Raw genomic sequence first — 25551 nt, 5'->3', positions numbered from 1 at the left:
GTCAATCAGTTTCTTGAAAACTAATAAAGTTTAATCTGACTTTATTAAAGTTTAATGCTTACTCCTATTTTAGTTTGTAATAAAAATAAAATTATATTAATAATATAATTTTCGTAAGAAACGTAACTATTAGGCTGAATTGCACCACCTAACTTTAACCGTAGCTATAACGACAACCGACCGATGCTTTTTGTTTGACAGATTTTTGAGGTTGGTTAAAGTTAATGTAAGATGGTGCAACCCAGCCTTAGCCTTTGCAAACAATTGTCTATCTGACATTAAATTATTTCGTCGTCGCACCTCTCGAGCGGACAGACGTGTGTCGCGCGTATCGGATATAATTTAAATAATAAGTTCCCAATTGTCGTCCTTAAATAAAGTGTCAGTGAGTCAAAAGTCGTGTAACTGCGTTTGAGTGACTTGTTACCATTACAACTGTTGAACATTATACCTCACTCCGGTGCACCTCCGCGGGACAAGAACGCTTGCATTTTTCGTCCCTTTCACATCTGTGGCGTATTCAAATACTTTATTGACTCGACCATTCATTATGAGCGTTAAGCGATCGCCTTCCAAGTCGCACAAGGGGTCTACCTTTACTGGTTCACACACAGACGCGGATTGTGAAGCTACCGACTCAAACTCGCAAATTACTCAACGGAGGCGAAAACAACCTGACTCAGACATTCTCAAAAGGGCTGACCTCGTCGACTTCAAAAAGGAAATGATGACCATTTTGCAAGATATCAAAGAATCTAACAGTGACTTCATGCGTACTATTAGATCGGAAATATCTGAGATCAAAACACAAGTGAGTTCAGTGACTAAAACGTTGGATAACATTACTCAACAACAAAGTCAGTTTAGGCATGAACTAACAGACCTTTCTCAATCACTGAACTTTCATACTAAATCCTTTGATGATCTCCGAACGAAAACACAAGAAATGTCCAAGGAAATAACTCAGGTTAAAAGCCTAAGTAAGGAGGTCGATATCTATAACCGTCGTATAGCCAACTTGGAACGAGATTTTAACATTCAACAACAACGGGAAAGACTAAACAACATAGAATTAGCTGGCGTTCCGGAGAACAATAAAGAGGACCTCGCTCAATTATTACTATCCATCTGCGAAATATTGGGCGTCCAGGCATCGAAGGACGACATCGTAAGCATTCATCGTGTTCCAAAGAAATTACCCAACGCAAAATCACCAAAAAATATTATAGCAAAAATGAGCAGCCAACTCATTAAGGACAAAATTATATCGGCTATTCGAAGGAAGAAAGGTCTTACCACCAATGATCTGGGACTTACACCATCTAGTGATCCGAGGAGAATATACATAAACGAGCATTTAACTCCTTTCTTCAAAATGATTCATACGAAAACTCGCGAGACTGCTGCAGGAGCTGCCTACCAACATGTTTGGATCCGAAATGGGAAAATATTCGTTCGAAAAAACGACGCATCGCCTGCAATAAATATTGTAGATGTCATGGACCTAGGAAAAATTAAGTGACTAGTTTTCTTAAAATTATTTATCTACAAAAAAGGTATTGTGATACTGAAGGGAAGTACTTTTATAGTCTATAAAATAACTAATAACATGACAATTAACCTTTGTTTACTTTTAAGCCATTTGTTTAGTCTTTATTTTAATCACGAAGTAATTCACGCATGCACTATGTTACCCTGTTTGTACTCATTGTTATGCAGGTATACTATTTTTATCGCTATAACAGTTTCATCACAAATCATAAATATTAATAAACTGATCCATCACTTAAAGTATTTATTATTAAATAAACAAAGAGATAACCCTTATTTTCTATGCATTATTACAGTAAAATATAACATTCAGACATATATAAGTTCCATGTATGAAAACAATTATTTTCGATGCATCAAATTAACGTATTATCATGAATTGTTCTCACGTGAAGATCACTTTAATCCAATCATTGTAACGATACTTTACCAGCACAATGAGGGCTCACTTGATGTGTTCAGCCCGGTAACCCCCATCATTTATTATAATATTACATACCGCCAAAGAACATTTGTTTTGAGCCTAGCTAGTTATGTTTCTGACTTCAATATCCTAAGCAATAATTATACCCTTTATAGTTTACACTGATAAATAAAACAAAATTAGAACAACGTACTAATAATGAGCGATTTTTTTTTTATTACGAGATTATTTGTCTGTCTTGTCATAAATGGTTAATTATATTAAAGTAAATGAAAGAAAGCTAGTTCTTTACTATCAGAATGTGCGTGGCCTACGAACTAAATGTTTGCAGTTATACAACAACGTACTGGCTAACGATTTTGATATATTGTTGCTTACTGAAACATGGTTACAAGACGACATAGTTAACTCAGAATTATGTGACAGTAGGTATGACATGTTTCGTTGCGACCGTGACTGCCAGATGACTAATAAGAAGCGCGGCGGAGGAGTAATGGTGTGCGCCCGGCGAGAGCTCGCAGCCGAGTCGTGCGTCGAGTGGCGGGGCGCACGGGCCACTGAGTCATTATGCATATCTATACCTGCGCGCGCGATTAACTCTTGTCACACACTACGTATCATATTGATCTATATACCACCAGATTTAGGCACTTTTGCATCTCGTTACGAAGAGATAGGTAAAAGTATACAACATCTCTTCGACACATTTCCTTCTGACAATGTAATTCTGTTGGGTGATTTTAACTTACCGTGTATATCCTGGAATGACCACAACGAATGTATAAATTTGGGCGTGGGTCCTAAAGTCGTTTCTGATTGCGCTAACACATTTGTCAACCACATGCACCTCTTAGGTTTGTGTCAATACAACTTGATTCGCAACTCATCTGGAAGGCTTTTGGACTTGTGCTTTTGTAGCGTTCCGTGTTCAATATCACAATGTTTGCAACCTATTATTGTGGAGGACAACTATCACCCAGCGATAATTATTGATGTACTAGACCTACACGTATCGCCTTTGATGGAAAAAAAAGATTCAAAATATAACTTTAGGAAGTGCGACTACCATGAGGTAAACAATTATTTAAATAACATTGATTGGAATGACTTATTGTCCTGTGGAACAGTGAACGAAGCTGTAGATATATTTTGTGATAAAATTAAGACATGCATATCCTTATTAGTACCTTTAATTAAAAGTAAAAAGACTTCATATCCATCATGGTTTAGCCCGGCATTGATCAAAATTAATAAAGAAAAAATGAAAGTACATAAAAGGTGGAAAAATTATGGAAATCCTAGGGACTATGACGAGTTTAAGTTGTTGAGAAATAGACAGCATCGCGTACAGGAAGCTTGTTTTAATCATTTCATAAGTACATCCGAAAATCTTATTAAAGAGTCACCTAAATTCTTCTGGAAGTATGTAAAAAGTAAAAAAGGATCTACCAACTATCCTTCTAAATTTTCTTATAATGGCAGTAATTACACTAAAGGTGAAGATATTTGTAACGCATTTAGCCAGTTTTTTGAAAGCGTTTTTCTTAGGTCTGCGGGAGAGAGCTCATCGGCATCTGAAAACGTAAGCCAGTCTCAACCAAATAATGATTGTTTATCGCAAGTCAACGTGGACAGGGAAAAAGTGCTGAGATTATTGCAGGGCCTGGATAGGAGCAAGGGTGCCGGCTGTGACGGCATTCCTCCACTGTTTCTTGCCTCATGCGCTGAAAGTCTTTGTTCTCCGATTGCAATTCTATTTAAAAGATCGCTGAGGGAATGTGTTTACCCTGATTTGTGGAAAAAGGCACAGATTGTCCCAATCCATAAAAAGGGATCATTGTCTTTGATCACAAATTATCGCCCTATTTCAATCCTTAACACCATTGGCAAACTATTTGAGAAGCTTGTATATGAATTTATTTACTCGACTATTGCTAAGAGCATCCCACAGACACAACACGGCTTCCTGCGCGGTCGGTCTACTACGTCTAATTTAGCTTTGTTTACTGACTTTGTTCTTGGAGCGATGGAAGGTGGTGGGCAGGTTGACGTGGTCTATACGGATTTTGAAAAAGCCTTTGACCGAGTGGACCACGGCATCCTTCTTCAGAAGCTTCAAAATCTTGGAATACATGGCGACTTGTTGCGCTGGGTTAACTCTTACCTTACAAACCGTTCACAATTGGTTGTTCTGGGTGGTTATAGATCGGACTGTGTTTCTGTCCCCTCTGGAATTCCCCAAGGATCTCATCTTGGCCCTCTCTTCTACAACGCATACATTTATGACATGAGCAGTATTCTCAAAAACTCGAAGCATCTATTATACGCTGATGATAAGAAAATTTATATGAAAATACAAACTATCGAAGACTGTGAAAAGTTACAATACGATCTCAATAACTTACAAAAATACTACACTAATAATAAAATAACAGTGAGCATTCAAAAGTGTCAATGTATAAGTTTTACCCGAAAAAAAACTCCTATAGTCTATGCATACCAATTGGACGGCGTTGTGATAGAGAGGACTGAGGTGGTCCGTGATCTGGGTGTCTATTTTGATAGCAGAATGCTTATGTCTACCCATATAGACATAATTAGGGGTAGGGCGTACAGGAACCTCGGTTTTGTCATGCGTACATGTCAACCTTTCAGGGATCCACTCAGTTTGAAGGTAGTGTATTTTGCATATGTACGTAGCATTTTAGAGTATGCCGCACCTGTGTGGTCGCCATGTTACAATGTTTACATCAAAGGCATCGAAAACATACAAAAAAAATTTGTTCGTTATCTTAATTTTAAATGTAAGAAAATTGAAATAGGCGCCGAATACGAGGAGATTTGTCGAATTTACAACATTTCAACTTTAGCCGAACGTCGATCAGTATTAGATATGAGCTTGCTATACGATATCATTCGCGGGCGTCTGGACTGTCCCGAGCTTGTTGAGCTTATCTCTTTGAAAGCCCCCCCGCGTCGCACGAGGCAAACTCGCTTGCTTCATGTCCCGCACCATCGCACTAACTATGGACGGAACTCCGTTTTCGCTAGAATACCACGCACTTATAATGATAGGTTCAATCATATTGACATTTTCGTTGGCTCCAAACATAAATTTCAAAATAATATTAAACAATGTTTTAATAATGGTGAGGAATGAGGGGGATATTGGGTTGTGCATTGCGTGGGTATAATGTTTATATTTTAGTGGTGTTGGGTGGTCTTTATGTGTGAGCAAGACTAGGTTGTGTTGGGCGCTGTCCATGCAAGAATTATCTTACAGCACATTGGCAGCGCACGATACAGCCATTAAGGATACAAAAAAAAAAAAAAAAAGAAAGAACAAACTTGCGGTATGCATGGTGCAGTGTGTGATGGATCATTGTTTAAATTATATTAATGTTTTAGCTTCCCTTCAGTAGGATATTTAAATTCATAATGGTTGTCACTCGAGAAGGTATATAGAAATGTTTAATGTTGGATAGTCATAATTGGCCTACAAAATCTACTAAAAAACATTGTTATTAGATACAGATTGATATTGTGCTGTGTACTATCCTTAAATAAATAAATAAATAAATAAATAAATAAAAAATTACGATCAATAGGCAGTGGTGCCAAAATATTTTCAAAAGACTTGCCTAATTTAGAATTAATTTACGAAACTTAAAAGTAATCTTCCAATTTTATAATAGTCTTCTAGCATTAACACCAACATAAAGGCTAGTAATAGACCTATTAACCTATGATCTAGCTAGATTTTAGGTCATATCAGCTCGTAATAAAAATCTCTGATTATAGGCTAATAACATTTTAGAGCTTGGCTTATCACGCAATGGTTTTTGATGATGATTGATTGAATTTACGAAATTCAATATCTAGTCAAGTCTAAGGCTGAATCGCACTGATTACTTGAACTTTAAAATCGACAAATTCCATACAAAAAACACTGGTTTATGTTATAGTTACAAAAAGTAAGATGGTGCAATCCAGCCTTAGAGTTAATACGAATATAATAATAGGTTGAATACAATATGAGAAATGTTTTGCTATGCCCTTGCAGGGCGTCACATGTATACCTCTATTTTGCAACAACATATAAATTGTAATGTGACATGCAATAAACGTTTGAATTTAAATTTGAATTTTAAACAAGTCATAATAAATACGTTACAATAATTGCTGATTATTGGGCTTCTGTTCTTTCATAATTTGAATTGCAATTCGCAACATCTGAGGTCAAAACCTTGGTGTCATTTCAGACATTATGAGCCTCGTCAGAAACCTGATATGATTAAAAATTTTGCAAATACGAAAACATCATTCTTACAATCGGGTACATTTAAAGTTTACAAGAAAGAAGTGATTAATTTTTCAACTTACCTAAGAAGGAATCAAACCCAGACCTCCTGATCGTGAAACTCTTCTAAAACTAGGTACAATCATATTGAAGTTAGTACAACCAAGGTCAGGAAAAATACAAATTAGAATCAGAAATTATTATCATAAATAGTATTTTTATGAAAATTGAAACAAGTTTTCCGGACGAACCAGTATCAAAAATCTATTTGTAAGCTACTAAATAGCAAATAGTAATCTAACATTTTAATATAGAAACTACACTTCACATTGTAATATTCATTCGTAATCTATACTTATAATAAATCTGTAGAGAGGTCAATTCTGTACATGAAATATATTTTCAAAATAACTATCAGGGGGTGATTAGTGATCGATACTGATGCCAAAAATGCAATCAGTAAAATTTTTGTCTGTCTGTCTGTCTGTATGTTCCTTATAGAAACAAAAACTACTCTACGGATTTTAACGAAACTTGGTACAATTATTCTTCATACTCCTGGGCAGGTTATAGGATACTTAGGAATTCCCACGGGAACGGGAATCAGCGGGAAAATCCTTTTGTATGAAAAATCTAAACCGCTTAAGTTAGACGCTTGAAATTTGGCATGCAGGTACCTCAGTAAACTTAAAGCTTAGTTACAACAGGATATTGCAAAATTCCCACGGGAACGGGAGTTAGCGGGAAAAAACATTTGTATGAAAAATCTAAACCGCTTAAGTTAGACGCTTGAATTTTGGCATGCAGGTACCTTAGTAAACTTAAAGCTTAGTTACAACAGGATATTGCAAAATTCCCACGGGAACGGGAGTTAGCGGGAAAAAACATTTGTATGAAAAAATCTGAACCGCGTAAGATAGATGAAGGGGGGGTAAAACGATATCCACGCGTACGAAGTCGCGGGCGGCCGCTAGTTATAACATATAATAAGTAAGTATCTACATAATTTACTCATGACTGAAGCTCTACTTACTGAAGTAACCTTGCGAATTTTGTGTCATTGTAACTGCGCAAACTCGATTTAAAGCATGTAAAATAATATAATTAGCCAACGGATATTTAATAATAACATTTAATTCAATTTCATGCATTTCACGCTCATCGGGGCAACGGGCGCCACAGGGATGCAACTGCGATTATATTATTATCACTATCACTACATAATTATTATAAAACAAAGTCGCTTTCCTGTCTATCTGTCCCTATGTAATGTATCTAAGCTTAGAAAAGTACGCAACGGATTTTGATGCGGTTTTTTTAATAGATAGAGTGATTCAAGATGAAGGTTTTTAAGTATAATTCATTGTACCTGTACGAAGCAAGGGCGGATCGCTAGTGACAAATAAAAATAAACCTTAAAGTAAATGACAAGGTAAATGATAAACGATTTAAGACTAAACTTATCCTACTTATTTCCTTTACGTTCTATTACAATTTACCATTTACCACCTCATTTACACTTTCCGTTCTGCATAAATTAAATAAGTTCCGGGGCATTGCTCATGGTTCACCATTACTTGCTATAGTTGCCTCGGAAAGCTGTCGCGCTGGTAGGAGCTATTTATAGAAGACTAGCGGCCGCCCGCGTCTTCGTACGCGTTGATCCCGTTTTACCCCCTTAGGGGTGGAGTTTCGTAAAATCCTTTCTTAGCGGATGCTTACGTCAATACATCTACCTGCATGCCTTTCAAATTTCAGCCAGATCCGTCCAGTGGTTTGGGCTGTGCGTTGATAGATCACTATGTCAGTCAGTCACCTTTGAGTTTACCTATTTTTACATGTGTGAGTGTCAAATATTCTATTAAAAGGAAAAGTGGGCGTCTATCCTTCCATTAAAAATCGCAGTCGCAACGCTGTGGCGTCCGACACGATCCGCTAGCCCGCACCTTGCATGTTGTATGCAAATTGCATGCGCCACGACTGCCAATTACCTCGGTAGGTGCTAATTGATCAAGAACTTTATATTTCACTTTATCTGTCTGAAAACGTTGTAAATTGTTTGATGATGAATCTTTAATTCTACTTATGGTTAAAGGTTTTAATCTGGAACGACGTCGACAAATGATCAAATTGCTACTACTAAATAAACTCTAGGTACATCTTAGTCAAAATAATGTGGCACGGCCGTTTCGCTATGTCACATGGGCTTAGGTGAAAAAATATTCACTTTCTTGGTTTAACTTTCCCTGGGACAAACTTGACCTTCACTGGTTTGATTTTATTGGCGATCCAGCAGAGAGGTGGGAATAGTCCCGTTATACAACAGTCCTTGTAGTAACCCTTTTATGTCTATACTCATTACTCAACCAACATAGTAATACACCTAAAGAACACTAGCGGCGGCCCGCGACTTCGTACGCGTGGATCCCGTTTTACCCCCTTAGGGGTGGGGTTTTATAAGATCCGTCCTTAGTGGATGTCTACACCCTATAAGGAGCCTACCTGCCAAATTTCAAATTTGTAGGTGTTATAGTTTCTGAGATTTCGTGATGAGTGCGTCAATCATAGTGACCTTTTGATATACGATATATTATACAGGGTGTCCCAGAATGGGTGAATCAAACTGCTAGGGGAGGTAGCTGTAGTAATGTACTATCCCTAAAAAATATGAAAAAAAAATTGAGTTCGGAGTTTTTTTTTAATAAAGTGCTCTAAACTCGAAATCTAGTCATTATTTTCAAAAGTTTGTTTACAGATAAACGAAGCGATCATGTACAATTAATATTAGTAAGAAAAAAGTACAAATAAACTCCAAACGCAGCAATTATAGCCAGACACTTAGGCAGAGCTGATTTATTTTCACTTTAAAAAAAAATTGTGTCCATGCGCTTTATTTTTTTCATATTTTTTAGGGATAGTACATTAGTAGAGCTACCTCACCTAGCAGTTTGATTCACCCATTCTGGGACATCCTGTAGATAGATTAATAGTCCCTTTTGCTATTCTTGCCCTCGGAACAACAACAACAGCATACCACGCGTTATTAAGATCGCATCTTACACAAGAGGTCAAGTGGAATCGAGATATTATGAGTGAAATATGAATGAAGTAACCGCAAAGCAGTGCGTTACGAGTTTTATCTATTACGTGAATGTTTGTCGTGCATCAGGGCTGCCAAAAGTTGTTTGTGGTAGTTGATAATAAGTTTTGTTTCCCGCGATTTCGTACGCGTAGATTTCGATAGGCCATCTTTATAATATCCTGCTTTTTACATCTAAACGCAGCTGACTATCTTCTTGAAGACGTCAGACCATCAAACATAATAAATATGGTCATCCAACGATATGTTTGCCGAGACGTGTGTTCAATTGAGAACCTGTTGACTCTACTTTTCAACGATTCTCCGACAAATTAGTGATTCTTTGAGTTTGCTACATGTTTGGACTATGTCCATGTTAATTACTAACAGTATTAGTCTTGTAATAGGCTAGATGACAAAATTTCAATTATTTGTCCGTCAGACAGATAATTAGAAAATATTAGACTCATATTTTTATTTTCTTTCATAATTAAATAATAATATTGCTACATCGAGTTGAAATGGCGCGATACGTCACGCTTGAGTAAAATTTTTACTCAAAAGTGACGTCACGCGACATTTCAACTCAATATAATACTGTAATTATTATTCGATTATAGAAAAAAATAAAAAATATAAGTCTAATATTTTCTAATTATCTGTCTGACGGACTAAATAGAATTTCGATTTCATTACCCAGACATCATCCCTATTGAAATATTTGACTTTATAATCAGGTCATTTACTTAGCCTCCAGAAGGAATATTTGGCCTAGACTTTCCACGCTGACCAGGCGGGTTGTGAAGGTTGTAATTCATACCGGTTACTTATCTAAAGCATTTTTATAACACATCTTCTAAATATATGTGTCAACGCGAAATTGTGAACTCTGTCAGTTTATAATATAACGCGTGAGATTGTAAACTAACAGTGGGTTAGGTTAGGTTAGATTGTAATCTGACGGAATTCACAATAGGTATTACGGTGACATATACATATAACTCAAAGGTGACTGACTGACTGACATAGTGATCTATCAACGCACAGCCCAAACCACTGGATGGATCGGGCTGAAATTTGGCATGCAGGTAGATATTATGACGTAAGCATCCGCTAAGAAAGGATTTTACGAAACTCCACCCCTAAGAGGGTAAAACGGGATCCACGCGTACAAATGATATAATGATGTGATTACTGTGTATGTAAAGTTGTTGGTATGCCTCATTAAATAAATAACTAAATAAAATATAGAAAGACGACAACCCTAACCACATGAACTAGATGTCCGCGTCTGCGCGTACGCGGTAACACCATTCCGATTACGTTCTATGTCGTATTTCGGATTTCTAAACTTAATGCTCAGCTGTTTTATGGGGCATTTTCATAGATGCGTGAAATGTTTATCATAATGCGGGTGAGAAATTACACATACATAAACAACCGGTTTTAAGTATCACCGTTCCGATTTTACTAAGGCCCAGAACACACGTTGAAACGCAACTGCAACGAAACTGCAACTTCTAGTTACTTTTGAGTAACTAGAAGTTGGTCAAACTGGTCGCGTCATATTGTCATATTGTGTGGTCTCTCAACGGAATCTATGGCAGAAACTTAGATGCAACTCAAAAGTAACTAGAAGTTGCAGTTTCGTTGCAGTTGCGTTTCACCGTGTGTTCTGGGCCTTAGAGTTAAGAAAAGACAAAAGACTGTTCTAAATAAGTGTGTGTTTAGCAGCAATTAATAGCGCATTTGATTAACTTAGATCTGTCAAAGTTTTTAATAACTTTATTTTTAGTGCTTTTTGATCAATTTTATCCATGCTGCATAACGGCAAGTATCAAAACAAATGAACTTAGGTATACATATGGATCAATATTCTGTTTTGTGAGAGACTGGTGTGCTATGGTAGTTTTATCACATCCATATAAATCTAATGTAAATATTATATAGTTATAAGTATGTACCAGATTTATAAAAATGCTAAAGACAAAGTTACTGATTTGGCTTCTGTGTGAGTTAATTGGTTGAACTCATTTCCATATCCAACAGATTGCACCTATACATACTTAAATATCTTACCAAATGTAATAACAACACATGTTCGGCCACAATAATATTATTGTCTGGCATCTTTTCCTTAATAAAATTAATAATAATATTACTTCTAATCGACTCTAGAAGGTATTTTTCATGCATTTAATCCTAGTCCGGTTAAAAAACAGGCCGATTGAATGTCAACTCATGAATTATTTTGGAGTTCATTGACATTTACGTGGAGAGATTCTCTGTTTTTTAACCATTCCCTGTTAAGTTTTGAATACAAATTAGTTTAATTTTAAAAACTTTACCGATCACAACATTCAGAACGCATTTTAATGTGGCAACGGCCATTTTGAAAAGTTTAATGCTACCATTTGTTTTATTGGAGGCATTAACTTTTTGCTGGAGTCAATTGAAACATTATTATTTCGAAGTAATTAAATATTGCAATAAGTAACAGTAAATATTTCGAAGTTTTTAATTTTAGAATAAGTGCGATATTTCATAGGAAGTTTATGTTTTTCATTGTGTGGAGTTCATTTGAGTCTACAGTTTTTATTCAGTGTTTCATAAATATTTTTTTTTTCAGGTAAGTTGCAGACAATCCACTTAACTATAGAGTAAGTTAAGTAATCATCTCTTACAAACTTTAGGCTTTTAAAAATAGACTAAATTATAATATTATGCTGAAGAATATGCAATGTCTTTAATAGACGGATAAATTGCTTCGTGTCATCATGAAATCAGATAATGCAATAGAGATTATAATAAGTAGTATTTTCAGACAATGTTTAGCCTTTGTCTAGCTTTTTGTAATCTTGCTATGAGTGCTTTTTAATTATACGTGTTGCCATACACAAATTACTAACTGCAGCCGTTACGGTTGTCAAACCTCTTATGCTTTAAATAACAATAATTTTCATTGTAGATTCAAATCTCTAACTCCCGTAGAAACGTTAACGTTAAGTAACCAACAATTAGCAAATGGTTCTAGATAACCCAGTTTGTGATTTCAATTGTTATAATAATTATACAAACAGGAAACTACACATAAATAAAAAACCATTAAGGCTAATGGAAATACTTAGCAATAACCTGAAAAGTTTTTTTACTCAACTTTTAACCACTTACCTACCTTAGCAAAGTTTGTATTATTACTAGATAAGTGAATAAGAAGTGATATAGGATACGTATTTATAATAATAGGAAAGCTACAGTCAATGTTACGTTGACCATCCCTATAAAAATTGGCTCAAATTATGATTGCGAATGAGTCCGTTACAAATTATTACTCATTGGATTTGTCTCATATTTGGGGCATGCACTATGTACCTATCATAAGTAGAGTCTTATATTAAAAGGATGATTTTAAAGTCACCCTGTATAAACTAGCAACAACTTAAAAATATCTCAATGTAAAAAATTACTGACAAATTGCCGTGAGAAAACAAAATCATTCACGTAGCGTCGCGTCAAGCTCTACTAAAAACAAACTAGCAATTGTATTCTCTTTGCTGAACGCCTCAGCATTTCACGGTTAATTTTAACACAAAGTACCGGCTTACGAGAGCTAATTAATCCTAAGATAACTAGAGTATCCTATTGAAATCTGACTGCATTACAGCCAAGTCGTGACTGCTGAAAATAGTGTTGCGACAGGCGTTCGGTACCGGTATAATTTTAGTGGATACCGTTTTGTGGAAGTTCTTATGTGGACTTTTATGGTAGCTCCAATCAAAGACAGTGTCATATATTAAATAATTCGCATCAACTAACATAAAAGCATATAGCTTTAAATTAAATCCCTGAAATGCATTTTTCGTAGCTGCAATCGAACTTACAACCAATGTTGGGTTGGGGGTTTAAATCTATGATAACTACATTGGGTGTCGTGGTCTTGGGTGTCTCAAAATTAAGCTTTAAATTGGCACCGGTACGCACGCAAATCGACACATCACTAGCCAAAAACTACTCTACAATTCGACGATTTAGCAGTGACAATAACACATTGCGGTTTCTGTTCGGTGCTTCAGTTGTAATATACTGTTGACAGCGCAATGTACATCGCAACAATCGTTCTAGATTAGTAGAGTTGTTATTTATTTACTGAGGCTCTTACGCAGTTAAAATAGGTGTTATTTTGCAATAAAATTGTATAGCCCGATGTGCTGTTGACTGTACTAGATGTTCTCGTACGATACATTGGAGGATAAACTGTTGTTGCACATTCTACGAGTAATAGCTATCGGCTATGGCAGAATGAGAGCACTAAAGATGCCTTCCTGGTATGTTTGAGTTTTGTAATCATCGATTCCCTTCGTGTAGTTAGCTGATGATATATTTACTAGACTTAATGTATTTTAATCCAAGTGTCTTTAAAACAAAAATAAATATCCCAAGTTAAAAATTTAATGCTTCAATTAATTGGTCTCGCAAACTAAGTTCAGATCATAGACAATTATTTCATCACATTTTGACTAATGAGACCAAACCAAGACCACAGCCAAGACTGATCAAACGACATTTGACTAATCTATCTATAAAAAGCTCCGTAAGATTTCCTTCTTTCTTTCTACTAGTATGATAGAGCATCAAAGAAAACAGCTGGAGCCGTCGTTGGGAAAAAAATCTGCGGTAAATTGCAGTCATTTTTAATTGATAGGATTGGGTTCAAATTAAACTAGTAAACTAAGTGTTTAGTTAACTAGTGTGCTCGTATATCTAAAGGGCTATCGTTCACATGGCTAACTAGGAAGCAAGTTGGGCATTGTCATTGCATAAGTACCTACACAACTAGAGCATAGCATAGGATGCAATTTGATTGCACTCACACTGGTTTGCATTAGATTAAGTAATTAATGCTTATAATAATCAGTCTTATCTTTAATCACCAGTCACTACAATATTTTACTAACAGAGGAAATGCCCTAGTTTTAGAAAGTGAGTGGGGGGGTGTACCTACCAAGATGTAATGAAAAATATGAAGGGATATTTTCATAAAGGGTTTTCTACTCACTGTTATGAAAAACTTTTACTACTGGACCAAAGGTGACGAAAAATCTTTTTTTCTCCTCATTTGGCAAATGTTATTTGGAACTTACCCCCTTTCTTGAATTATTGTAGAGCGATATATTAGGTCATTTAAAAAGTTATAGGATTTACTGAAAAAAACCTTGAAGTGAGTCAAAGCTTGAGGTCCAAATGCTTATTAAGTTATGATTTGATAAATTTAATGTCATAATAAGATTTTCTACGACAGATCGAAAACCACGCACGTAGTTTGCGGACAGTTACCCATAAGTACAAACATAATCGCACGTATCAAATAATCTCACGTAGCTTGCGTTCTATTGACATAACTACGTTCAATTTTCTGCATTACAAATCTAGAGCATTTAGGTTTCGAAAGCCTGAAGATTTACGTACCTACGCGACAAGGTTTGAACTGCGCGCGCGCACCGTGAGAAAATACCAACATGGCCGCCGCGGACGTCCGCCGATGTTGATTAGATTCGGTTTTGTTTAAATTATTTCAGTATTTGTTGATAATTTATGGATTTTATCGAATAATTGGCGATTGCGTGTGTTCAACACACGCAATCGCCCACTAATCGGAAGTCACCCTGTCTGGTGTAACTCTATGAGCGTCTTAGGGGTACACATTACTTATTTTCGAGCTATTAGCTAAAACGGCAGCACATCAAGATATACAGCGATCTCAACCTGCAACAATATGTGTAAAATTATGTGCTGTCGTCTGTACCTACATAGGAATGGGAATCAGAAATAAATTCACAAGTGATTTTGCACTCCATTTTGGAATCGAACTCAGAAGCTCTTACGGATGACTAAACGAGTGGATAAATTACTAATCCAATTGACAGTGTTAATTAATTATAACATAATTAGGAATGTATGACCCCCAACCCACAATTGCTTAGATCATCAGCACCTGACGCACCAACATTCACTAAATTGTTATTTTTCTAATTACTCGTACTTCATAAATCCAATTCAAATTAACAGTCACAAAGTCGGAATCAAATTAAGATATTCAATCTTCATCAATCACAAAATTAAATGAGGAGTAACATAAACCACACGCTAACCTTAAGGTTAAACTTAATGTCTGTGTTAACTTTAACATGCGTGTGATGCCAAGGTTGCATATACTTCTAGAGGTACCTACGTAACAGTTGGCTTTGCCCTCGGCATCACTCGTGATGTTTCAAAGTGAACTCACGGATTCTTCAGGATATTTTTTATTTAGGTATTTACATTAATTAGATTTACAATATGTCTGTAGAATTTAATTTCCTATATAGAGGTATGTGATAATTACTTTTTCGATAAAGCAATAAATTAAAAATCTCGGTCATAAGCTCTTTCATTAATTGATATCTTTAAGATTAAATTTTAAAAGTTTCGTCAGCTATTCCAGCTATTCCTGTTTTCACAACACAAAGTTTTATACGAAATTTTAATGTCAGCTAAATAATTTTTCGTATGAGATAAATACTTTCACAAAATCCTGTATTTATTAACAAACAAACATTATGTACCTGATAATGCCTCTATGTAGATAGTGATGATTTACAATTACAATTTGCCGACCATAATAAATAACATAATTCGTCTTGTTTGAGCTTTCAATGTAAGCTGTAGAGGCCAATTTAATTTGGTAGAAGGTCCTCTTAGGGCGTCACGAATTGGTGCGTTATAACAAATTAGAGTTATTTTGTATGAAGAATATTATGGCCCCGATTCCAATCGAGCCACAGCGCACTAGGTAATATAATTACCGGTTATTTTATTTAAAAGCTTTTCTTATATTATTATTAAGATATAATATACTATTGATACATCTATAGAACTAAATCAAAGTATTCAATCGTTTCTGTGGCAATGCAGTTCCTGATTGACTGAAACTTGTTGATAACTTTCATAATTCAACAAGTTATGAGTACCTAATGTGCTATGAATATGAGATGAAAAGGTAACATTCTTGTGTTGATTATTTGTGAAAATAAAAACCAAAAGGTTTTTTTAAGCACAACAAGGCAGTTTGACCGCAATCGCACCTGATGTTAAGTGAGATGCGGTCTAGGATGGTAAATGTCTTGTAAGTGCTTATTCACTCTCGCCTTAAAAAAAGTACGGTACAGTTCTATTACTAAGCGATATTAAATCAGGAAGGAATGCAACAATAAATAACTGTAATTTTCAATTTAGTCGCAGAAAACTTCAAAAGCATCTGCAACAATGCGATATTTTCAAAGAACGCAATTCAACGTTTGGACAAAGTTAGTTACAAGGGATTTTTGAAGTTTCCGGGCAGAGTGAGAAATAAACTGCGAGTCTGTTACGCTTCAACTATAATTGAATCATAAGCTCGGAACAAGTCGTTAGTTCAGCGAGTAGGGTTACCACGATTTGAGGCTACGGGATACTTTTACCGGTTCGAGATAAAATTAAAAAAAAAGATATTTCGAATCGGTAAAAGTATCCAGTGTTTTTAGAGCTCTGACATATTTAACACTAACATACAAAATATTTTGGGAAAATAATGAGGGTCAGTGCTGAAAATAAACCGTGCAAGAAAGCCAGAAAAAGCCAATTTATCGTAAGTGAGTTCATGGTTCCAGTAGGAGATACTACGTCCTAAATTATTCACAATAACGAGTTCATTAGACTCATTTGTCAACCTGCTCGTGTCGATAAACTGGCTACTTACAATAACAAATTGTCGTTGACCTGTTCGAAAGTCATTTCAAATTGCTATAATTATCATCGGTATTTTTAGAAATATATTTTCGCCACAGACCAATGTAAATTAACTGTTGTTTTTTACCTCTTTAAAAAGAAAAATTTTCTCTTTAAAAAGAAAATATTTTTTCGTTTGGTCACCCTAACTGCAGCAGGAAATTTAATGAGATATTTACTGGAGCTTTCAATGGGCAAAGCGACGTGGTCGGAGAGAGTGCGAAAACCATTCCATGGGAGTTACGTAATGAGGGTATGTGGCGGTACTTCGAAATTAAAATGGCTGCCATAACAACTTGTTATTACGAGTTTGTTTAGTCAAATTGCATCCGAAAAGCTTTTGCATAGAAAAAGAGGTAGAGATGAAGTTGATGCTATTAGGTAGGCCCCTCCAACTAAGTTTTGGACTTCATTAAGACTAGCAGAAATAAGAAAGAGAATAGTGTTTCCTAGGCTAAGCTGAAGTCTGAACATTCTGGCTTCAATTATTAGGTGGGACAAACTAAATGACGAATGCGCTGTGCCTTTTTTTGTTCTATTCTTAGACAGTAGACTTTTAGGATTGGTTGCGATCTTCAACTGTCACAGGACACCCGAAAATGAGCTAAAGCTGATTTAAACTTACATAAAATCTCTACAAGAATCGGGGTAACTTTCCGAAATCCGAAATCTTGAATGGGACCGGAGTCAATTTATCGCTCGAGCTGTTCCGGAAAATTTCGGAACTCCGGATGCTTGCATTCCGAATTTCCGAGCCAGTGATGCGGTGATGCAGTTTCTCAACCGCATTTTCCGGAATATAGTGGCATTCTTAGGAATGATCTAGAGGTCTATGATTTGTAAAGGTTCAATTTATATTTCAAATTCACGTTTATTGGAATGGAGTTTACTGTCTTACTTAAATGACATTTCTATTTTAGGATCTCTAAACGTCCCACAAGTCATTTTCTATGAAACCTGAGGTGTTTATGTGCGTACTTACAAGGTATAAAACCCACGTGGCGGTCTACCTCAGGGCTCTACATTTTATCTAGGTATCGTTTTGAAAAGTAAATAACAAAGCATAACTTTTGTCACATTACATAACGCCAAAAAACTTACATACTTACTTAAATCACTACACATTTTCGGTTTTATGTGAAAGACACTGTCTTATCTGGGTGTGGGCAGGCCTCCTACTAGGTGGACCGACGATCTGGTAAAGGACGCGGGGGGAACCTGGATGCGGGCAGCGAAGGACCGTTCATTGTGGAAAACCTTGGGGAAGGCCTTTTTCCAGCAGTGGACGGCATTTGTCTGAAACAACCGAACGAACACTGTCTTATTGGGCTTAAAACACTGAAAATGGTCCCCATTACCGTTTTCCAAAGAGAGCATAACCTACTTCGAGAATCAGAACTAAGTTCTTTTATCACCAAACAATGAATCTACGTCGTTTTCGCCACAAAACGCAGATTTAACGACGCCATAAAACGTGTAAGATTAGCACAGTTTTCCATCGCATGCTCCACGGTATTTCCACAATGGCGGATCACGTTAGGTTGCATAAAACCCCATGACTAAAATGCACGGAAAGTTTCCATTTTGACAGCCGTTAAGTTGTTACATTGTTTCAATTTGAATAATGATTTGATGGGTCTTTTACTACGGTTATTAAGTGATGATTTTAACTTAACATTGTGTCATGCAGTAAAGTCTAAAAATTAACTAAAAGCTTTTACCATTCTATTTTTCCATAATTAATTTAATTAAGTTTTCTTTCAATTCACATACCTACATAATTCTAATTATACATTTCTGTTTGAATCAGTAGGCATCGAACTGTCTTGCGATCGAGTTCTCAACCACTACGGCTCTTTAACATAATTTTAAACTGTGATCATTTTTCCCATTGAAAATGTTTCAGTGCCTAAAAGTAGTTAATTTTCATAAGGACCTCATACATCATGCTAGAACTTCGACTATAGGCATTCCATACAGCATGCTAGAACTTCGACAGAGCAAGAAATTCAACTGCCTCAACACCAGTTACGTCACAACCGTATACTGGCAATATTTCGGCGTTTGTCCCGTCATCAGTGGACCAAAGCGCTCCGGCTTATGTAGAACAGTGGTCCTACTTCCTCCAACAATGGTCCGACTAACTATAATTCTGCTTGTTGTAATCCTCATTGTTTGGTCCTCTTTATTAGCATATCATGATCAAAGCCTGTAACAGCAGTGTAAGATGGCTGTACATAAGTATCGAGTAAACAAGCAGAAAGATATGAGGCAACCTTTTGTAAAAAATAACTGTTTTCTGAACAGTCACTAAATATCATACAAAGTAAAAAAAAACTTTTATTCTGAAGGTTTTACCATAGTACCAAACATGTTTCTTAATATTTTTACATTTAGGTACCTACTTATGTTTTAGTTGTAATTAAAGAAACAATGATGACCAAAAAAGCTTTAATTCAATATGCTTCTTTAAGGCTACGCTAAAGGCTGTTGATTAAATGATAAATGACTTAAAATTTTATTGATATGTGTTAACCTAATTAACCATTTTTGCGTGCGCACAGTCCGTTTGAGAAAATACTGCTTAAAATATACCTACTCGTAGTTTGCCAGTCATTGGCTTACAAAATTATCGACTGCATAATATTGATTCTTCCATTCACATCTTGAGAAAATTTAATGTGATGCGACACTGTTTGGTTTTAACTTTTTTGTCTATACTGATACACGTTCACTAACATTTTAAGCCACTGTTATTCGCATTCATATTTGGCTGGACACATTTTTTTAAATCAAACCAAGTGCACGAAGCTTTACTTTCTCTCCAAGAACAGGTGATGTTACTAGTACTTATTCAAAAGGCTAAAAATGAAACAATTTTTGCACAGTCGCCTGTACCACAACCTGTACATACCGCGACATTTTTGGCGGTGAGAGGAGGCGACACATAGGGCACCAAGGACGGTAAAAGTAGATTTGGTATTGACCTGGATTATTTAAATACTTAAACAGGGTGCAATTGCAGAATCACTGCGCGTACGCGTCACCATGCGCGAGTTAAACTGCATTTTTAATTGGCCTTTAAATTATACATTCTAAAGATCTGTCTAATTAAAAAATAATAATGAGGGGCATTCCCTCGACAATGTTCTGCTAGCTTAGGATTATTGGCTTGTCGTCTTAATTAATAATAAGTAATAATAATAAATGATATATATCATCTTATCGAGGCATTTTATCAATTAAGACGACAAGTTTAAGACAATACGTTTTTGCCGAAAATTGACGATAAAATTAATATCGTGGCGCGCATCCTAGGCCGGTTGCAATGGTTCACAAAATAGATTTTTTCAGCAAGATAAAAAATTATGTAATGTTATTTAATAATCTTCATTTTAATTTCATCTCAGGCTGAACTCTACTTATTCGTGCAAAATATAGTTATACCTACCAACGAACTAGAAAATATCTAAAATAGCGTGCTATTTGGTAATCTAAAGTTGTTTAAACCCATGCTCGCGAAGTCAGATACCACGCCAGTCCATATCACTCTTATACAATATGGCCTCATTAGGGATTCTATCTATGGAAGAGGAAATTATAAGGGTTACTGCATACGAACGGATTATGATGTGTGGTATGATCCTCGATTAGAGAGGGTAGTTGTAGAGAGTATATCTGTAGAGCGCTGAAGTTAATGTACATTTATATAGTTTTGAAATACTCTTTCTCACAGATGAAATTGGAGAAGTGATAAGAATGATCCCTGTCGACAGGAACTCACTTCTAATATAATACTATTAAAATACCTGAATATTCGTAGTTTTTAGTAGCAATCGTTCTCTAAAAGGCTGTAAATAAAATGATCCGGAAAAACAGTTTTCTTTCAATAAACAGTTTTTATTACCGAACTCATGAATTAATTAATTTAAACTACCTACCTATAAATCAACTAATAATTTCAATCTTTATTATCATAACTCATTTCATAGGCTCTCGTATTAATTATTTAAGCCGGACGGCAGCCATCATCTTAATTGATTGCTACCTTTCTCCCAATAACTGGTTTATTGAATGACGTTGACGATTAACGATTCCAGTCATTGGACATTGTACAGAAATGAATTCGACATAATCTATGGGTTAAAAACTACAAAATTATGCTGGTTGTTGCCTTCGAGATAAATCTGTCCCATCATCTTAGATATAGTCCCTTACCTATTTACTTGGTGGACCGACAAATTGATACAGCACAGGACCGGTCACTGCGGAAATCCGTGAGGGTTGCCTTAGTCCAGCAGTGGACGACACTAGGTTTAAATGGACGAATTTGCTACAAAATCGCTAGCGTGAAACTGACCTAACTCACTGATACAACATTATGCTTGCACTAGGCATTACCATTTGAGGATTGCACGTTAATTTGATTTTGAAATGTTGGCACTACTGATATGTAATTAAACCCGAGATTTGCGTTGCACTACTTAAATTCTTGTTAACATTTTTTTCAGTTGGTAACAACCATTTTTATAGTGTTTATCAGATTATGATTGTATAGTACGAAACAATTTAATATCGTAATTTAGTTTCTTAACGTTAGAACGTGCTGCAAATAAATAGTAGGTGTAATTACTATCTAATAGGTTGATCTAACTTTCAAAGACCTAATTAGGTTAGGCCATAAGTGTCTCAAAGTAAAATAAAAGTAGTACTGATTTAGTTAAATTAATTGATTTTGTAACGCTCCTATTAGTAATGTCTATTTTCCTTTTTTTACCCCAATAGGGCTCTTGGCAAGCATCTCACATGATGGAAAGTGATAATCAGGACGAAGGAGGAAGTGATCTTCACCCGGAATCCTCCACCACATTGGCTATGGTAACTTGCAACTACAAAAACACGGCAATGCTAATAACATTGTTGTGACGGCGACTGACTTCATTTATTATGGTGGTAGCTAGCTAGCTAGGGTTTAGAACAAGCAAAAAACGTTGGTACCGCTGGGAATCGAACCCGGGACGTCTGGATCAAAAAAAAAAGCTTTCTTTAGCCGGAATTAGTAATCTATCGCAAGTGCTAATAACTTAAGTAATTCGGTGCTGTCAGTCAACGCCGCACTTTCTCTTGTCCTCGGCATCGACATTGACTGACGCTTGCACAAAGAATTAACATTATTCAAAGGTTTTTACAGGCGTATCAAATTCAAAAATCATGCTTCTAACTTAAGACCAGGCGATATGGTTCATAATATAGTGGCAACTGTATGGAACATCCAAAAAACAAAACACACAAAATTAACGTGAAAATTATTTTAAAATTTTAGTTAGATGCTAGCCGGTCCATTAGTCCAACTGCTTATTTATTTGTAACAAATTAAGAAAACTTATAAATCTTATACGTAAACCATAGTGGAATAACCTATACATCGGCCCAAAACTTGGCTAGACACTACCGTGTACCAACCAAATAAATATCAGTCAATACAATAGACTTAATTAATCGATTGGTATCAAATGTTATTAGTCAATAATTAGTCATACAATAACCAAGGCAATTTACTTTTAAATGTATTTTTATTAAATCCAATTTATAAACAACAAAACATAAACCTTTAAAAAACTACATGTTATTGCTATCCATCGTAAAAGCTTTTACTTGCTCCTGGTACATTCTGTGCTTTTCTTCTAAGGTTTGCAGCGCACTGGAAGGTCTGAGACCACCGACATTGACCATAAAACTAATTTGCACAGGAGGAATCACCTTACTAACTGCTTCCTTGTCAGTATTAATGCCTCTATTTCTAGCACTTGATTTGACAGACTGAACTTTGTGATCAGTCTCATCAGGAACCTTTCGTTCGTTTCTAGAAGATTTAACTTGTCCTTTCTTATTGCTTTTAGCATCTTGTTGCTTATGTTGTTTATCTTCATTTGTTTTCTTAGTTCGCTCATCTTTGAGGAGATCTTTTCTCTCCTTTGCCCTCTGAGCACTAGCCGATTTTGATTTTGAATACAATTTGTTAACCGCTTTTTCATCTACTGACTTGTTAACCAGATAAGAGGCACTTTGGTCGACTCTTTTAATTTCTCTGGCAGAATCTCTGCGTCTGGCAGAATTTTCTCTTTCAGCTTTCATTTCAATATCAGCTTGAACCGATTTCTTATAAATTCTGAGCCTGTTTTCCATTCTTACCTTTTCAGAATATCTTTGCAAGCTCCTTGCTCTTTCCAGTCTTGGTTTAATTTTCTCCATGTCTGGACCAAGACCACCTAATTTGACGTTCTGTATAGGTTGAACTGTAGCTCTCCTCGTGTGACGGCGAGGTTGGGATACTTCAGAAACACTTTTAAGGTTGTTATCAGCAGAACCGTCTGGCGAATCACTTCGCAAAGCCTTTTCCTCAAAACGCAACCCCTCATCAAAGGAGTTTTCTAAATAACCTTCCAATTCTTGATTCAAGAGTTTGTCATAGTAAATTTCATTGTAGGACTCGGTGTTATAAAACTCTGAAGCTTGATTGTTGTCATCATCACCAATGCTCTCCCTTTCAGTGTCACCATACTCCGGAGATATCGAACGAATCTCTTTTTCTTCCTGTTTCTTGTCAACCTTAGCTGGAGCAAACTGTTTACGAAACATTTCTAAATACGTCGTCCGTTTAGATTTCTTTACATCTTTTTTAATAAGATAGCTATTTGTACATTGGAACTCTTTCTTCAACTTACTGTTACTCTCCTGTTTATGTTTTCTTTTCTGATCTTTGGGAACTTTTATGAGGACATCGTTTTCATAAAAGGGAACCAAAATAGTGTCGACATTTTCATCCGATGGTGTTGTTTTACGGATAGATTTCTTCCCGAATTCGGTATCTAAGCTATCCAATGACAAATCGCTTGCTGAACTTGATTGTTTATCCATTATTTAAAAAACAAAATTGAAATAATATTGCACGAAGAAATGCATTAAATGCGATGACAGCATCGATGTTGATTCACTGTCACAATTCTGTCATTTTACTTTTTAAACGACCAGTCTTTGAAAATATAAGGTTGGTATTTTACATACAGCCTTTTTTATGAAATTCCTATTGCTTTCATGAAAAGCATTTCGCCATCATTTGGCGTGTAAACCTAACACATAAATTGTTCAGTGTCTGAAGTTGGGACACGTAGCTGGCACCGTTCCAGTTGGTTCGAGCTGGCATCGGAGCTATCCTCGCGGGATGCAGCGAAAAGCTGGATAGCAAATAGATTTTATCTTAAGTGCTCGAGCTGTACCAAAGTAAAGTGCTTCTTATTAATTTCCTGCTGCGTAGAGTTATCCGAAGTTAATTTATAGGTTCAAATAATGTTACATTTTTAAGACAGTAAGTTAAAGTTACGGATGAATCATATAATGATACGACTAAAATGTAACTTTTCATATAGGTTTGTGTTGCGGTTTCATTAATTAATTTTTCCATTGCTTTTAGTATCTTCTTATGGATCTTACCCATGTATGTCTCAGATGTATGATAAATTAATTGTTAGTTTATCTTAAAGTTATCTATAAGATTCCTTTGAAAAATTATGACATTATAATCCGATGACATAAACTAATATTTTCAAACAGGAGTTGACGAACGTCCTTGAACTATTACATACTCATCAGTGATATTATTATACAGATACCCATTATGTAATAGATAGACATAAAAATAATACGAAATTATCTATTCATTTTGAAAATACGCAATGCGCTCAAAATTGTGGGTTGGAACAACTAACAAAAAGTTGACCTATTCTGACAAATCGTTTTGCCTTTTGGAGATTTCCTGGTTGTTCACTAGACGGCTGAAAAGACCATAGTGGCATTTCATGAGGAGGCTTTTATCAGCTGTATTCTAGAGCTGATGATGATGTTGATAAGCTTATTGCTCTGATAATGATCTCATGTAATCAGCACCAACCATCAGCTATTAAATTAGAGTAGCTAGCTAACTAAGTACATTTCCCAATACAGAATGCACTTTTTTATCCAGCCGGGTTAGGAACCGCTTATCGATTTTGCCCATACATATTGACGTCGATAAAAGTTATCACGGCGCGCATCTTAGGCCTACTGGTCTATCAAATAATATTTCTGCGATAAATCGAATACATTTGCATGCAAAGCAACGGGTTAAAATGCAACCTTTACCAGCTCTAAATCGATATGGGTATTATTTTAGTACCCTTTAACAACTTCATCAATTACTTACTATTCGGAATGATTTATGAAATAGATCTTCACATTACGATTTAATTAAAACTTACGTTTGTTAATGCAATGTTAACTGCTTCGTGACTTCTGTTAGATGCTGGCCTACCCATAGCTGACTCATATGGTCCAAATTAGTTTCTTATCAGATCAAAG

The 25551-nt window shown here is 35.8% G+C and overlaps 1 protein-coding gene across 1 annotated transcript in view; it reads left to right on the top strand.

Moving 5' to 3' along the window:
• LOC135077678 (C-type lectin 37Db) overlaps positions 1 to 25551 on the top strand; it is a 95493-nt gene that overhangs the window by 15223 nt on the left and 54719 nt on the right. The window lies entirely within an intron of this gene.

This window comes from Ostrinia nubilalis, chromosome 13 (assembly GCF_963855985.1).
Source record: "Ostrinia nubilalis chromosome 13, ilOstNubi1.1, whole genome shotgun sequence".
In the NCBI taxonomy this organism is placed as follows: Eukaryota; Metazoa; Arthropoda; class Insecta; order Lepidoptera; family Crambidae; genus Ostrinia; species Ostrinia nubilalis.
The sequence above is the reverse complement of the archived record's forward strand: the minus strand, read 5'-3'. Positions and strand labels throughout refer to the sequence as shown.